Below are 17,468 nucleotides of genomic sequence, written 5' to 3' on the forward strand. Positions count from 1 at the left end.
AGCTGCTTCATCCCTGTCAGGCAGTGCATTGGGGATAAAGCCAGCCTCAGTCCTATCCTCCTTGGTGTGACACTGGACTCACTACTTCCCCTTCTTGACCTCAGATCTTCCATCTGCCCCCGAGCACGTGGGCTGGATGCCCTTGGCAGAGCCTGCTCTGAGAGTCTGAGAGTCTGAGATCCTGTCCCCATGCTCCTGCAGATCTCCAGACCCCAGCTCTCCTTGGAGTTCTGCCCAAAGAGTCTGAAGCTGTCTTTCTCTCAGATTCTGTGACTGATAAATTGACCACTGAGATATCCCAGGGAAGCCTGTGTGGACACAGGGATGAGCTTGCCCTAAGGGAACTGACTGCCTGTACTTCTGAGCTGAAATCAGAAGGCTCCTATTCTGGGAGCCCACTCCTGCATGTTGGCCTTTGCCAGAGGGATGTTGGACCAAGCTGGTGAGTGACCAGGCCAACACCTCCAAGTACTGATGCATTCAGATTACTTGCTGAATTGATGCGACGTGCATGTATTGAGGGTCAGCACTAAATGAGCTAATACATGCGAAGCAGTTTGATGAGTGCTCGGCACATACGAGCCATCGGTGCTCATTGGCCATGGTGGCATGAGAAGGTTGTGCAGACGCGGAAACACTTGCACAGCCACTGTCTCCAAGGAGCTGGGAGAGAGGGGACAGCCCAACATCGAACAGTCTCAGCACAAGTAGGGAGGGAGTGCTCAATGTAGCCTGGTCCTGGAGCCTGGGGAGCCCCTGAGGGTCTCCAGCCCTTTTCACTGGGCTGAGGGGAGCTCTTGCTTTCAGGATAACTGACTGGGGCCCCTTCATTCTTTCCTATTAAAATGGCCTCAGAATTGAGACGCCCCCCAGGAGTTAATCCCACAGTTTGCATTGGCCTCTCTCCAGGGAGTGAGTTTGAGGACCATTTTCTCCCTCTGCCTTCCCTAAGGCAATCGCATTGTTCCTGGAAAAGCTTGGCTAGGGAGGGCTTTGTAGGCCCCTGGGGCTCCCTGCGGGCGGTGAGGAACCCTCAGGCCAGCCTCCTTTCACAGGCTGGTTATCTGGGAATTTGGCTCTTAGACAAGTTGATCAGCAGTTGTCCTTCTGCCAAGGGCCACAGGGAACTTCTGGAGGGGTGCCGTGGGGTGGTTTGGGGCACTAGAGAATGTACGGAATAGCAAGGCCTGTGTCAGATACAGAAGGGCAGCTTTACACGAGGAATTCAGTTTTCTCTCCTTGAGACCAGTGATGTTCCAAGTGTGGTTCACAGATCTGTGTTGCTGGTTCACAAACTGTTAGTGGTCCATGAAGGAGTAAGGAGGTTGCATCAGAGCGTAAAGCAAATACAACACTAAACACATATTTGATTCAGCTTATATATGCACCCAAACACACATGCCTATAATTTGTATTACAAGACACTCTCGATGAAGGCAGCAATGCATGGATTCAGGTTCTAGTGCAAGCTTCGAATGCCACTGCAGACAAGCCCTCTGAATAACACTGCTCTCCACCACCTCTCACCTGCCTCCCAGTGGAGATGGGATCTGCCTCTGTGCTGCCCAGGCCAACATTCCCTCTCTAGGGGCCTCCAGGAGCTTCCCACTGGGTCTCTGCCTCCAATCTTATCGTCTTCCAACCCAAAGCATCCTCCACCCTGCAACCAGAGTGTGTTTTCTGTGCAACCCTGGCCACATTGCTTTCCTGTCAAACACCTTCCAGTGGGTCTCCAAGTCCAAGTTCCTTAGGGCAGTGTTATGTAAGGTCCCTGCAAATCTTGCTGTCTTGATGCTTTCCCACCTCATTGCCCACCAACCTTGCTTTGTCATCTAGTCACAGGATTTCTTCAGTTCTCCAAATATATGGCACTTTGTCTTGCTCCTAGGCCTGTGTCTAAACTGTTACTCCTGGGACAATGTTCTCCCTTCTTTTGTCCTGGCTAACTCCTATCCCTTCTTCATCAGAGACATTATCTTTCTTAATTAGGATGGCCTTAATTGTATGAAAGAGACTGTTTATTTTCTCAAATATCCTACTTTCTTATCTATGGAATCCCCCTTTTTGGTTAGGTTTATGGCTTCCCAGGACAAATGTGGCTCCCAGCCTCCCTTACAGCCAGATGTGGTCATGTCGCTGAATTCTACTCAATGGGATATAGACAGAAGAGTTTCTGGGAGGTGTTCTTAAAAGGAGAGGGGATACTTCTTCTACCTCTCCTCCTCCCTGCTAGCTGGAAAGCAAATGTGATGCCTGGAGCCTGGGCAACCCTCTTTGAGCCATGTGAGTGGAAGTCACATGCTAAGAATGGCAGGGCAGTGAGAGAAAAGATGCTTGGCTCTCTGATGGCTTTAAAGCTGCCCCTGTCATTCTGAGCTGCTTATCTTCAGACTTCTTATATATGAAACAGAAATAAGCCTCTATCTTGCAAAAACCACTGTTATTGGGGGTTTTCTATTAATCACAGTCAAATCTAATTCTAATTGATGCAGGTGCAAGTAATTGAATACCTGAAAGTAAGGAAGACATTTTAGATCTCTCTTTTAACAAGACATCTGGAGGGGGCCTGTTCCGGAATGGTTGGACAGTCTGATCAGTGTCTATGGTTCTCTCAGCCTTTTCCTTGTGGTCACAGCATGGCCTCTGCGGCTGCAAATATCATATTCTCACATGGAAACATCTCAGGTGGAAGGATGAGCATGGGTTGGAAAAGGTTCCTTCTCATACCCCTGTCCTTTAACCTTGGAGCAAAACTCTCTCCAAAAGCTCCAAGCAGGCTTCCCACTGCATCTTGTTGGCCAGAACCATAGCTGCAAGGGAGGCAGGGACAGTTAGTCTCTGGATGAGTCAGGCAAAGACCAGGGATGGGAATGGCTGGTGGCTGGAAAGGCAGCAATGCCTTGACATTATCCCTCTGTGTAGTGTCTGTTCATTGGCCTCTCTCTGGAGGGAGAGTTCCCTAAGCACAGTAGCTGGAACCAGGGACACCACTGCAGAGCTCTTAAGAGTGCATCCTTTGGAGCCTGACTGCCAGAATTCAAATCCCGGCTCTACTGCTTGTGGCTGAGTTAACGTTCCTGCACTTCATCATTTACGGGGGAGAGGCAAGCATTCTCACCTACCTCAGAAGGTTGTTTGAGGAGTAAGTGGGTTCATATATGTGAAGGACGGAATGCCAGTTCTCAAAATTGGTTGCAGGCTAAAATCATGTGGGGAGTTTGAAAATTTAATGGTGCCTGGACCCTGAAATTTACCCTGGACTTTCTCAGGCTGGTTACCTGGGAATTTGGTGCTTTTGGTCAAGTTGACCAGCAGCTGTCCCTCTACCAAGGTCCACAGGGAACCTCTAGAAAGGGGGGTGCAGTGGGTTGGTCCTGGGCACTGGAGAAAGTAAAAAACAGCAAGGCTTGTGTCAGATACAGACGCTGGAATCTAACTGGTCTGGGGTGTGGCTTGGGCTTTGGGATTTTTAAAAGTTTGCTAGGTGGCTGCCACATGCAGCCAAGAACAGTGGCTAGCAGAGAGGAAGCATCCAGTAAAGGTGAGCTCTGATTGCTTTAGTTCATCATTGTGGCCCCAGTCGTGAGCCCAAATCCTGGCACAGAGTGGGTCCTCAATAACTGTTTGTGGAATGAATGAATGAAACTTTGGGGAAAGGACGAGGGAGCTGAGGTTATTTAGTCCAACCCTCTGGCACTGGGATTGCTACACTGCCCACTTGGTTGTTGCCTCTGTTGGAACATCTCCTGTGGGTTCCAGCACTTCCTGTTTCCTCCTTCTCCCAAAAGGCCCCCAAAGGCTCTGTGCAGACCAGCCCTGTCTCCTCCTTCATCCACAGAGAGGATGAAAGAACATGGCAAGAGGAAGACTCACAGAACCCCATAGAGAGGTTTTGAGAATTGGGCTGTCTGGTTCTCCCGTCGCTCATTTGGCCACCAGCTTTGGTCCCAGCTGCTGTGCCCTTGGGGGATGCATTATGCCCCTGAAAGGGGCCCTTGTCCCTTTTTGGGGTGTCATCCTGGCTGGGTGGTATGGATTTCGGCTGTAAACATGGCCCATCTGGGAGAAGCCCAGGTGCCACATTTTGAACAGCTCTGAAACTTAAAGCTCAGAAGGCTTTGAAATGCAAATATTTTGAAGGAAACATAAGGTAAACATGAGTGCTTATTTCCCCCGATGAAAACAATATGCTGTTTGCTCTGAAATGTAAATAGGACCTAGATCGCTTTTAAAGAAAGCCATGTCTCATATTTTTAGGTCCAGGGTAATATCGTTCCTAAAAATATGTGCATCCGGCAGCCTTCCCACCCGCCTGAATCCACACTCCCTTTTTCGTTCCTGATGCCCCTCATTCCAGGCGTTGCTGTCTTCTCCCATAAATATTCCAAATCCACCTCCCCCCTTCCCAATCCGGTGCCACACTCCCCCGCCTCAACCATCATCTAATTTTTCCAATACTCTCTGTGTGCTTGGGAGTTCCTTTTGGATAGAATTGGGGGAAAAAAAAAATCTGTAGCCAAAGGCGTTTCACTGACTTGAAAGAGATTTTATGGTGCATTGAGTTCTAATCAAGTTTAATAAGTATTTAATGCAGGATGGAGACTTTGCCCTCAGCCCCGAGGCCTGGCCATGCATGCTTGCGGCCCCCTGTTGGCCATGAGAGAAAGGACCGCTGCTGGGACCGGTGTTTTGGGTGGGCGCAGCGAGTGACAGCTGCAGAGAAAGGAATAATTAGTGATTTCAACCCCTGATAATGAGTAGCTCCATGATCCTTCTTGGAGCCATTAGGAACATCTATCTTATTAATGATCCCGCTCGACAGCCGCGGGCCCAGGCGCCCGCTCCTCTCTCGCTCCTCATCTGTGCACAGAAGAGCGGAGATGGAAGGTGGTCATTTTTCATCTCCCTTAGTAGTGGGGGCTCAAGCTTTCTGGGCCAGCCACATCCCTAGGGCTGATCGGGATCCACCCATGCCCCATGTACCACTCACCCTGGGCACTCCTCCTGTTGCCAGCAGAGAACACCTTTCATATATGCCCACCTGGTGCCTCTTGGGCCAGGGGTGCCGTCACCCACAGTGTGTTCTCTTCCTTCCCTGCCACTTGCCTGGGATTTGCTATGATCACCACATTTGGGCAGGTACCTGCTAAGGGTTCAGGGCCTTATCCAGGTTCACACGATTAGCAAAGGCTAGTGCCAGGATACGATGCTTGTCTTTTTTGTGGGTTCTTCTGCTGCTCCATGTTGGCCTACTAAGTGAATTCAAGGAAATAGCAGCCTTTCCTGGCTGGTTTTCTTAAAGGCAATGTCCAAGCCAGCAGTTGCATTCTGTCTACCAACTGCATCTGGTTTGTAGGTATGAATCTGTTTGACCTGCACATGTCTTAATAATTGGGAAATAGACACTTAAATTTCCAGATTTACTGAGAAATTGGAAGACTTGGACACATTAAATTTGTATTTCTGTATGGCTAGATCTCAGAGGCACCTGCTCTTTTAAGACAGTTTGCCACAGGTCCTACCACTCCCTATCATCCCATGCCTTGCCAGACTTATTCACTTATGTTGTCTGTCTGTTTCCATACCTGCTTGTGTTCGAACTTGAGTGAACTATATAGACCTGTGATGTTCAAATCTTATTTTATCAGCAGCTGCCTTTTCTCAAACAGATGAGATGGGCAATAGAGAACATCTATTGGGAATATCATGGTTAAGGTTGGCATGGACTTGGAATCCCACTCACTTGGACCCCACATTCTACCCCAGTAGTTCTTCAAAGTTTGTGGGAACTCTAGGGTCCCACAGAACACAGTTTGCAAATGGTTTTCCTTGAGAACAAATAAGTGACAAGATTCCAGCCACCCATTGAACACACCAGCAGATACCTTGCTGAAACCATCATCTTGGAGACAAGATGGGCAGAACTTGAGAAGCCCTTAGCAACTGTTCATTTTTATAGGGTAAAAGCAAGTCTTAGAATGAATATCTGAATCAGTGCTTCAACCTAGAGTTTGAATCTCCTTGTTATTCCTAAATTATTTTCTGGAGGAACCCTCACCACTCAGTCCCAGCCTCACACCAGTACTCTATCTCCCATCCTGAAATTGCAAGCTTTTAGGGAAATGAAGAATGACTCCCACTCACTAAGCAAACAGAATTTGTTACTTAACAAGGAGTAAGTAGTTTAAACATTGCTTTTATGTGAAATGTATACACATAAAATAGAAGAGAATGCAACATTCACCTGAAGCTTCAAAATAAAACGTGAGACTGGAAAGGGATTTGGGGGTTATAATGTTGCTTTGGATAACATCTTCTGGTGCTCTTGAACAGGGTCCTCAAAATTTCTCTGTAAAAGGCAAGACAGTAAATAGTTTAGGCCATATAGTCTCTGTTGCAATCACTCAACTCTGCTTTTGTAATTAGAAACAGCCTTAGATAACATGTAAGGGAATGGGTGTGGCTGTGTTCCAATAAAACTTTATTTAGAAAAACAGGTGGTGGGCTGGGTTTGGCCATAGTTGCTGGTCCCTGCTCCAGGTCTGTGTGGGTACCCTGCTTTGTTTTTATAGGTTTCTTAGTAGACACATCTGAGAACAGTGTATGACACTAACTAGGTGTCCTACATTTCATTCAATTCTGACACAAACTTCCCAAGGCAGATCCTGCAAGTTAAGGGCTCAACCTCCATTTCATATGCACTTCTGCCTGGCCAACTACAATTTTCCGGATTCCCCTATCCCCATTCCAGGCTTGAATATTTGCTAGAATGACTCACAGAACTCAGGAAAATGCTATCCTTATGACTATTGTTTTATTATGAATGATACAAATGAACAGATTCATCAGGCAAGGTCTTGGGAGTGAGGGGTCCGTGAAGCCTAAAATATTGACTATCTTGCCCTTTACAGAAAAAGTTTGACGATCCTGACCAGCCCATCAGGAAATGTTCTCCAAAGCCACATTATACCTCCCAGATCCCCCTTAAGTTTCAACTGTTTAATTTTCAAGCCTCAGGAAAATATTGCATTCTCTTGTATTTTATGTGTATACATTTCACAAATAGAGTGCTGCAGAGCTTCCATACTCTCTCCCAGTGGAATGTGGGTGTGTCACTCTACCAGCAGCATGGAAGTTACCCAAACCTTGTTTCAGAGTTTCTATCAGGGGCTTCATTAGTAGGCGTGATTGATGAAATCATTGGCCATGAGATAGAATTCAATTTCCAGCTGTACCCTCTCTCCCCAGGGGTTGGTGGGGTAGTGAAAGTTCTAGCTCTCTAATCACAGGCTTAGTGTTTCTGGTGTGGCCAACCCCTCTCTTGAAACTATCTAAGGTCCCACCTTGAATCACCTCACAAACTTAGGTATAACCAAAAGGCCTATTATGAATAACAAAAGACACTCCTATCACTCAAGAAATTCTATGGGTTTTTGAAGCTCAAAAACCAAATATGTACTTTGTATTATACCACAGTCGGTAAATAGATTTTACTTCATTCGCCAACTCCAACTGATTGGTCATGCCTGCTTGGAGTGCTAGGCTGTAGATTCTGAGTCTGGGTCCAGGTTCACTGGAAGTGCTGTAATCAGTTAGTGATGTCTGCCATGGATAATACAGGAGGCTTTAGTAGCACGTGTGCCATGTATCTGCCATTCGTAAAGGCAAATCTCTGTATCTAGCACCTGTTTTCCAAATAGTATTTTCTTATCTTCCTAAATTTTGCCTGCTAACCTGTGTTCATGCTATCTAATCTCTCAAAGAGGCTATGCTGAGGTCAGATCCTACTATCTTCCCAACTTGATTTTAAGTTTCAGGAGAGCAGGTGTCCTGGTGACTACGCATGAAAACTCCAGTAAGGAATATAGCCAGCATCACTCTGTGTACAGAGTTAAGGCTGCAAGAGGGGAGGGGATCAGAAGTCAGCGAGAGCGTATAGAAGTCAGCTTCCCTCAGAGGTAGAGGGCTGATTAAGGTCCCAAAGAATGGGCAGGATGGGGTAGGTGGAGGGGAGAGGAGGGTACATGTCAGGGAGCAAGGTGTTGAGGAGCTGTGGGAGAAAGAGCTGAGGGCCAAGTCTGGTTTCTGACTTCAGAGGGCTTGAGGTCCAGGTAGAGTTGGTAGCAGTGGGAGCCGTTGTTGTTGCTAGACAGGAGAGCTACACGGGACTATTTTGACATGGGGGAAGATGCATGGAAGGGCATTTCTGGCCAAGCCTAGCAGAACATGAGCAGGAGGAAGTGCTCCTGTTTGGAGCAGCCTGGCCACTGCAGGGAAAAGGAACCTCTCCAGGTGCACACATTGGTCCATTGTGTAGGAGAAGCCAGATTATGCTTTCCTTCCATTCCCATGCACCAAGCAATCAACCCCAGAAGTGAGGTCCTCTAAAAACTTGGCCGCATCTGCAGGAGTCTAGTGGTGGGATTAAGGAGAAGAGAAACTTATAGAGGAAGGAGCGTGTGCCAGATGAAATGAGCAGACATTTTCTAGCTATCCTTATTGGGCTGACACACATGGCTGTGAGGAACGAAGCTGTGCACTAGGAGCTTTGTGATCTGCTTGGCTGACCTGGAGCTGATGTTTGGATTAAGGTCTTTCATGAACTCTGATGAAGCACCTGCCAACATGGTGCTGGTGATGTTCACTTGTACGGTCCATTTAAACCTGTGAGGAGCAGGTACTGCACCCATTTAACGGATGAGAAAGTCAAGGTAGATAGCTCAAGTGACTTGCCTATGTTAGTAAGTGGCAGAATTCAGTTTTAAACTTAGTTTTCTTGACTCTAGCTTCAGGGCAGTTTTTCATATAGCCAGATAATTCAGTTATCAGATACTGAATGGACAGCGATGCGGAAAGGGGGGTGAATTTTGCAAGTGACCTAGAAATCTTTTCTCTGATTCAACTTCTGGACTATAACAGATGACTGTCATGAACGAGTGCCTGCCCACTTTAACTGGGATATCCCCCTTCTCCTAAACATCCTCCCTCCTCTAGAAGCTTCTGTTCTTGCTCCCTCCCTTAGACTCCTGCAGATTCTGCCATGTTTACAGAGGACCCCACTTTTTTAGCCTCACTTGATTGGCCTGGACATAGATATGTGACCAAAGTTGAGCCAATTTCAATGCTTTTTCCCATCTGGCCAGGGATAATTGGTTCAGGGCTGAGCGTTGCATCCAAGCTGGGCCTATCCCAGGCAAATCTTTGGCCTGAAAGTTTTAAGATGGAGCTGAAAGGGAGCCTCCAGACTCTCCCCACAATGCAGGCTCTAGGGTGGTCAAAGCCAGGAGCACTTGGCCTCTGCGTTGCATGCCATGCTGAAGAGCTGGCCTGCAGGTGAGAGGGAATGAAGCCCCTGCCAAGAGAATCAGAGATGAGAGATGGAGGGAGGACGTTCTCTTCCAATTCTGGTTCCCATCTTTCTGAGGCCCAGCTGCTTCCTGCCTTTCCTCAGTTTGATCATCGAACCTTCTTTTGGATTCTGTGAGTGAATACATTCCCCTTTCGGCCTCAGCTAGTTCGAGTTGGATTTCTGTCACTGGCAACATGAGTTCTGACTGACACGTGCCCCATGTAGAAGCATTTGCCATTCATATGCTCATGAGATATTTACAGGGCTGGTCCTACGTGCATGGCACTGTGCACAGCTGCAAGGTCACTGGGCAGGGGAGCATGGAGAAGGGGGTTTCGTTCAGAGATTTGGGGTGCAGACAGGATCCATCTGCAGGGGACAAGTTTATACAGGCTGATCAGTGACTCTCAAGGATATAAAGGGACACCCCTGATTCCCAGATGTCACCTAGCCTGGGGTTGGACTCATAACTCCAAAAGCAGATTCTAACATCTTACGTCTTCACCTTGAAGGAAGAACACGAATATCTCCAGATCTCAGGGAGAGGACGTCTGACCCTTGAGCCAGAACAAGGCCCATTTACTCTGTGTTCACGGATTATTCCTGAGTGCCAAATGTGGTGCCTGGTATACAGGAGGTACTTCATAATCATAATGTGAGCTGGATGAATGAATGAATGAATGCATAAATTCATGCATGTTCAGCTCTGCTAAGCTCACTTCTCTTCCAAAGCAGTGGAGGAGGATGCAGCCTCTGTCTTAGACATGTCCTAGCAATTCTGGCTTCCTTCCAGAGCCTTCCAATCCTCCCTGTCCCCTGCTCACCTGCACCCCCTCCCTAAAAGGAGAGTTACATAGAAAGACGGTCAAAGCCCCAAAGCCCGAGGTCAACCCCACCCCTGCACTAAGCCAAGTCCTGCCTACCACTCATGCCACGTCTGGTGGTGTCCTGCTCTTCCCTGCTGTCTCTCTGTCTCCTGCATGAATGCACCCCTACTCCCTGCACAGATGTGTATGCAAAACCCATCCTGTCTTGGCACTCACTGTCTTAAAGGCCCTCAGTAAATGTTTGCTGAATGAATGTGGAATGAATTAGATTAAACAGATACACTTATCTTGCTCTAGCATCCATGAGATGGTTTGCTGTCTAAGAGCTCAGCAACTAACAGGCGAGATGTCACCTCAGGGATCGGGATGAAGAATGGACCAAAGAGCTGGAATAGATGGAGGTTCAGGGCACTATGGGTGGGCACATGAGGGAGGGACTCACAGAGGGGTAGCATTTGCACTGGGCTCAGAGGGAATGAGTAGGAGTGTAGCTGGTCAAGAGTATACCTGGTAGGAGTGTATCTGCCAGGACACTTCACGAATTACAGTGATAGGAAAAGAAAATCTCAAACAGGTAGGGAAGACTTCAGGGCTGGCTGATTCAGCAGCTCTCAGATGCTATCTGGGACTCAGGTTCTTTCTCTATTCTGTCACCCACAGTGTTGATTGCATTCTATAGTCAAACGATGGCTGTCAGCAACATTGGGGGCTATGTGTGTCCTTGTCCTTGTCTAGTGGGAGAGAGGGGAATCACTCTTCCAAACGTAAATTATAATTGGATTGGACAATTTTGGAAAAGAACCTGCCCCTGGACCATTAAGTCACATGGCAGTCCCCTGTGTTGATTGACTTAGAATAATAGGGCCCACCCCTGGGGAGGATGAGATCAACTGCCCTTGAGCCACTGGGTTGTGTGGGGAATTGGGGGTGGGGGATAACAGAGTCAAACAGAGGCCAGACAGGAGGCAGGGAGGATGGGTAGCAATGAAGAGCGTCCACATCAGAGGAGGGGAAGATGCATGGAAGGGCATTTCTGGCTGAGGGAACAGGCCATGTTAAGGGTTGGCGTCAGGACTTGTGTGTTTGGGAGATGATAGGAGTCAGATGGAGAAGGGGATGAGAGGCTGATGCCCAAGGGCAGGCCCTTGAATGCCATCCTGGGGAATGGGATCTCCCTAGGAGAGTGGAATTCTGTGGACAGGAGAAGGGGAATGAGAAACACGCTGAGCAAGCCCAATCCCTCCCTCCTTGGGTTCTCGTGGTGGCACTATCCCAGGATTACCATATGCAGTAGACTGGGTTCTGCAGGTTTGGACAAGGCTGGGGTCTGCATTTCCTCACGTCCCCTTCTCTTTGGGGTTCTGAGTTAGGGCTGGCCACATGTGAAGCTGTGGGAGATTTGGAAGGTAGAAGCAGAGAAGAATTAATCATTCTCAGAAGGTCAGGACCATCAGACAGGATGACAGATGCAGAAGTGCCCACAGGCGTCCGGGGTCCCATTCATCTTTCCGACTCTTGGCCTTACCCACCTCACCAGTGGGGGCCCCCGAGGTAGCCACCAAGTGCTGAACTGTAGGTCCCCCAGAGGCAGCAGCCTCCATAGCCCCCACTTCCTTCCCACCTACCCACCTGTTCCCGTGCTTCAGGCTGTTGGTGCCTTCCTCTGGTCCTCTCCCAGACCTTGATCTGCCCAGCCCACCTGCATCTGTGTAAGCACTAAAAACTCAAATGCTATGTTAAGACTAGTTGCTTAACACCTACACATTCAGTGGAGTCATCCTCGAGTAATAATACCTCAGCTTGACCCCATCAGAGAGGCTGAATTATAGCATAACAGCACAGGCTGCTGGCTTCAGATCCTGGCTTCCCACAACCTGCTGTGCAAACTTAGGTGAGTTTTCCATGTCTCTGTGGCTCAGCTTCCCCCTCTGAGAAGTGAGCCTAAGAATAGGGCTAGCTGCAGAGACTGGCTAGAGGAGCCCATGAGATGATAAGACAGCATGATTTGCACAGTGCCTGGAACATAGTAGGTGCTGTGTAAGTGTTAGCTGTTGTTACCACCTATTTGTCATGTGTTCCAGGCAGCAGCCTAGGTGTTCACACAGGTGTTAATTCATTTAATCTCCCCAACAATCTTGTGAGAGTGGTAGTGCTATTAACCCCATTTACAGAGTCACAGAGAGGCTATTAGGTTGGAACATATGAAATTGCTAGTTTTGTAGGTCAAACATAGTTCCGTATCAGCAATTGCTTGTGGCTCACAGCTAGCATGACTGCAGGTCTCAAAGCCGGGCAACCTGCCCAAGCTATGCAGCCTGCACTTTTACTGGAGCACCTACTGGGCGCCAGAGAGACGGTGTGTCCTCCATTACAGCACTAATAATATTACTGGAGGGCTGTTTATGTAACGAAGGCTGTGCACATGGAAGAGGGAGCTACAGGCTATTTTCAGTCCCTTTCCCTACACCTTAGCTCATTTGGGCATATCAGACATAGACATCACCTCTTCCATGAAGCCTTCCCTAACTTCCCCATCCAGAGAAGTCAAGCCCTGCACAGAGTCAGAGGTAGGAGAGGGCCCTATTCATCTGGAGTATAGTGGGAAGTTTTGTGTGACTGGAATGTCCACTACTTGAAGAAGAGCCTGGAAAGGGACCTAAGCCAGAGGAAAAGACCTGGGATGACAATGGGGCTTGGCTCCATTGTCACCATGAGAATGAGCCATCCAGGCCAGCTTTTCTTACTCACAAAATGCCACTGAATCTCTTGATCTTGGCCTGCCCTTAAGCCTTCTTGGAAGCTGCTCCTTGGTGAGGGTGCACCAGGGAGCCTGAAATGACATGTCTGGCAGGAGGTGGGCAAGTTTCCAAGCCTGGGTGGCATCACAGGGACTTCCTGGCTTTTGCCTGAGGAGGCAGTCCCTGTAAGAGTGACCTATGGAGTTGACCTCTGCACTGGGAGTCTTAGGCGGCCCCATGTCCCACCTTCTGCTTTGCATCCTCTGGACCTAACCTGCCTTCCCGAATCCAGGCCCGCGGCTTTGTCCTGGTAAGCACCATCTCAGCCCAGGCTGAACGCTGCCCATCCCATCTCCATCCCCATGTCTGTCCTGCACTCCTCTCTCTGGGACAGAGCTATTCTCTTATCTGTGGTGGGGGAATCTGACAGTACCAGAAACCAGGTCTCCCTGAGGGCTTTCCCAGGACTGCCTGGGAGAACTGGGGGTGACCAGGGTCTCCTATTCTCTTGCATGTGTTAAGAACTTGGGGTGTGGGCCAGGCGCGGTGGCTCGAGCCTGTAATCCTAGCACTTTGGGAGGCCGAGGTGTGCGGAGTCAGGAGATTGAGACCATCCTGGCTAACAAGGTGAAACCGCGTCTCTACTAAAAACACAAAAAATTAGCCGGGTGTGGTGGCGGGCGCCTGTAGTCCCAGCTATTCGCAAGGCTAAGGCAGGAGAAGGGCGTGAACCCAGCAGGCGGAGCTTGCAGTGAGCCGAGATGGCGCCACTGCACTACAGCCTGGGTGAAAGGGCGAGACACAGTCTCAAAAAAAAAAAAAAAAAAAAAAAGAACTTGGGGTATGCTCTGGGCTCCCCGGTAGGAATCCTGCTCTGGCCCTTCCTAACTAGTTTCCTCCTTTGTAAAATGGGGCTTACAGATAGCGCTTACCTCCAAGGCCAGTCAGCGCATAGCAACCGGCTCTTGGAGTATAGTTCCAACCTGAAAATTGGTTGGTATTTTTCTGTACCTCAGTGATTGAGGGGAACGTGAAACAATGAAGAGGTAGGTACAGACTTGACACTCGCTTGTCAAAAGCATGAGTGACTTTGCTGAATTGGATGACAGCTTTTGAATACAGAAAAAAATCTTTTTTGGGGGGGCTACTCACAAACCAACAACTATAGACCCGACACAGACATACTTCTAAGTTTCATTTGGAAAATTAATATTTTCTCCATCACTTTTTTAAGTCTAGAAAAATCAATAAAAGATAATTAAGCCTTTGTCAATTTTCATAGTTTCATCACTAAACACAGCATTGGGAAGAGAGGCTTAGTAGCCACCATGACATGGCATTTTCACCACAGAAATACAATAGAAGCACATGGCCCTGGTAGTATAGAGAATAATAAAGTGCAGTGAGATCATTCGGAAGTGATGAGTTTTGAGGATTTGTTACTTTTGTTTTTAGCATAATTTATTTTGAATTTATGTAATTTAATTTAAAAATAATAGTCATATTTAACACCCAGCTTGTAAAATTCCTGAAAATTTAACAATTGGCTCTTGTGAACCGGTACAAGCTGGCTCCAGCATGCCACCCCAGGGTTACTGTGGGGGGTAAATAATTGAATGTTTTCCAAATGTTCAGAAAACCCTGACATATTGAGTAAGCCCTCCATAAAATGTTAGCTAATCTTCTTACTTACTATTATGATTCTCGATTGGAACTTTGGTGAAGTCAGGGGCTGAGGTTAGGTGTATTTTACCACTAGACTAAGTTCCACTTGAGGACAGGGATCTCCTTTTATTGTCCTGGCATCTAGCACAGGCCTGGCCTGCAGGAGGTGGTGGGCAATGCTCTCTCAGTTGGCATTTTTCCAGCTTGACCTGGATGGACGTCCATTTCACTCTGGCTGACCTGTGGCCGACCATCAGGCCCACCTGATGGCACAAGCCACAGATGCCATCAGGTGGGCCTGTTGGTCTTTCCCTTTTCCTGTTGGCTCGTTAGGAAAATCTCAAAAGAAGGTGCATATGTGGGAAGCCCCACTTCTCAGGTGCTGACCCAGGCGAGGAATCGAAGGCAGATATTCTCGGCTCTGTGCCTGCTTCCTGCTCCTTAAAGAGACCTGGGGATGTTTACAAGTTTAAAGTCTTACAACATTGGGATTGAAGTACCATTGCCCCTTTGTATCCATGGGATCTGCATCCATGGACTTAACCAACTGTGGATCAACAATACTCAGGAAAAAAAAATCCACAAAGTTCCAAAAGCAAAACTTGAATTTGCTGTGCACGGAGTCCTACACTGAATCCACATGAATGAAGTGATGTGTAGACATTGTATTAGCTACTATGGTATAAGTAATTAGAGATGACAAAGTACACAAAAGGATGTGCATAGGTTATAATGCAAATACTATCCCATTTTAAACTAGGGATTTGAGCATCCCTGGATTTTGGTATCCATGATGGGTGATGGAACCAGTCCCTAGAGGATACACAGGAATGACTGTGCTTGCAAGAGGTAGCTGAGTTCCCATCTCCCTGCTGAAACTAATGGATGTGCCCACCCTATGCAGGGAAAACCGTGTACTTAAGGACCCAAATCCTACTGGGGGAGGGGCATGTGAAAAATCCTACTGGGGGAGGGGCATGTGAAGAGGGAGGAGCAGAAAAGTTTGCTCCCAGTCTGATAAAAGTAGCGTGAATACTTTTTCCTTTATCCACAAACATTTATTGAGCATGGGTCATGGGCCAGGATAGGGCTGACTTCTGGGGATATGAAGTAAAAATTCCACAGCCTTTGCTCTCAGGGAGATTACATTACAGCAAAAGGAAGCAAAGAGCCTATTGGAAGGGCTGTCACTGGATGCAGTATGGAATCGCCCTCAGCAAGTTGTGGTTGCTCAGGTGGGAGCGGTTGGTCCTGGGGGAGCACTGGGAAAGGCTCAGTAGAGGGGTGATGTGTGATTTGCTTGTTGCAAGCTGGGGAGGTGCTCACCTGATGGTTAAGGGACAGAGGCCATGGTGCTGTGGGCAGGAAGTCCCTCATGGGCAGAGGCAAGGCCGTGTGGAAGGGACTCATGTGACCCAGGCAAGTGAGTGGAAGGGCACAGGGCAGGGCTTAGCAGAGGAGCCAGGCAGCAGCAACAGAGAAGGGGTTCACCCTTAAAGGAGCAGTCCATAAAGAGATGGCAATGAATGGGTCAGAAGGTGAAGGAAGACAATGAGACAATGATAGGTGCCCCAGAGTAGAGCCTAGAGCCTGCAAAAACACAGGTGCAGGCAGCTTATTTGTCAGGTGATTGTGAAAGCTGGAGTGAGGGAGCAGGGAGAGAGACGGTGTGTGAGAACAGGGGAATAAAGAGTGCATAATTACTGTGGGCAACTGAACACAAGCCCACTAGCACCCCCTAAGGAACTGTGGAGAAGATGCCTTGGAACGCTCCCTCCCAAGTATGGGAAGTTGACTCACCCGCTCCCATCTTCCACTGGTTGGGAGTTGCCCCTGGGGGTGTTAACTCCTCCATTTTTTGGCCATGCTTGTGTTTGAGCCAAGGGGTCACCCTGACGCAGAAAGGGAGAGAGTCACATCAGCACACTTGAAATGAAACGCTGGCAGCAGGTACACAGCTGTCTTTCTCAGCTGTGCTGATGTCAGGAGGACAAAAAAGATGTGACATGGAGCACACAAAGTATTTGCTAAAGGAGTCAAGGAAAGAGTGAGTTTCAAGAAGGAGGATGGGTTGGCAGGTTTCCTGTCATGGAGAAGTCTTGGATGGAAAGGTCCAGGATGGAAAGAGTTGGGTTTGCATTGGGGTTCAGCAGACAGGTAGAGTCAGAGCCAAGTTGCACTGGGCTGAGGAATGAGACGGCAGTGAAGAAGCAGAGACAATGGCATAAGTGAATTTTTTTTTTTTTCTGGATTGTCAGCTGTGAAGGAAAGACAAGGAATCTGACAATAACCAACGGTAGATACAGAATGGAGAACTCACTGAGGATGAAGAATGTGCAAAGATCAAGGATAATGGTGAACTTGAGGGACTTCAGGGTTTGCATTCCAAGTTTTCTTTCCTTCAGACTGTGTGTGTGTGTGTGCGCGCACGTGTGTGTGTGCGTTGTGTGAGTGTGTCTATATGTCTGTGTGCTGGGACTAAAGAGAGAGAAGGAAAAGTTGCTCTTTTCTTGGGACTGTGGGATGACATGGGCATTGGGGTTGGACAGACCTGGTTTAGAATCTTTGGTTCTGCCACAGTGTGATCTGGGCCAAGTACTTGGAACTCAGTGCTGTTATCTCTAAAATGGGGATAACAGTATTTCTCTCCCAAGGTAGTTCTGGGCTTCAATGAGAAAAGGTTTGTAGAAGAGTCTGACATGGATTAGATGGTCAGAGCCTCAGTATTGTCTGAGGGACAGGATGGTGGTTAAGAGAACAGACTTTTGAGCCAGACTGCCTGCCTGGGATCAGGCCCAGCTCTATGCTGTCCAGGCTGTAATGCACACAGCGACAGCATTGGCAAGAGTAACGGTGTGACGAGATGTAAGGCTGGATTGGTAGGCACAT

The sequence above is a fragment of the Colobus angolensis genome, unplaced genomic scaffold (genome assembly GCF_000951035.1).
Source record: "Colobus angolensis palliatus isolate OR3802 unplaced genomic scaffold, Cang.pa_1.0 Scaffold12, whole genome shotgun sequence".
Classification (NCBI taxonomy): Eukaryota; Metazoa; Chordata; class Mammalia; order Primates; family Cercopithecidae; genus Colobus; species Colobus angolensis.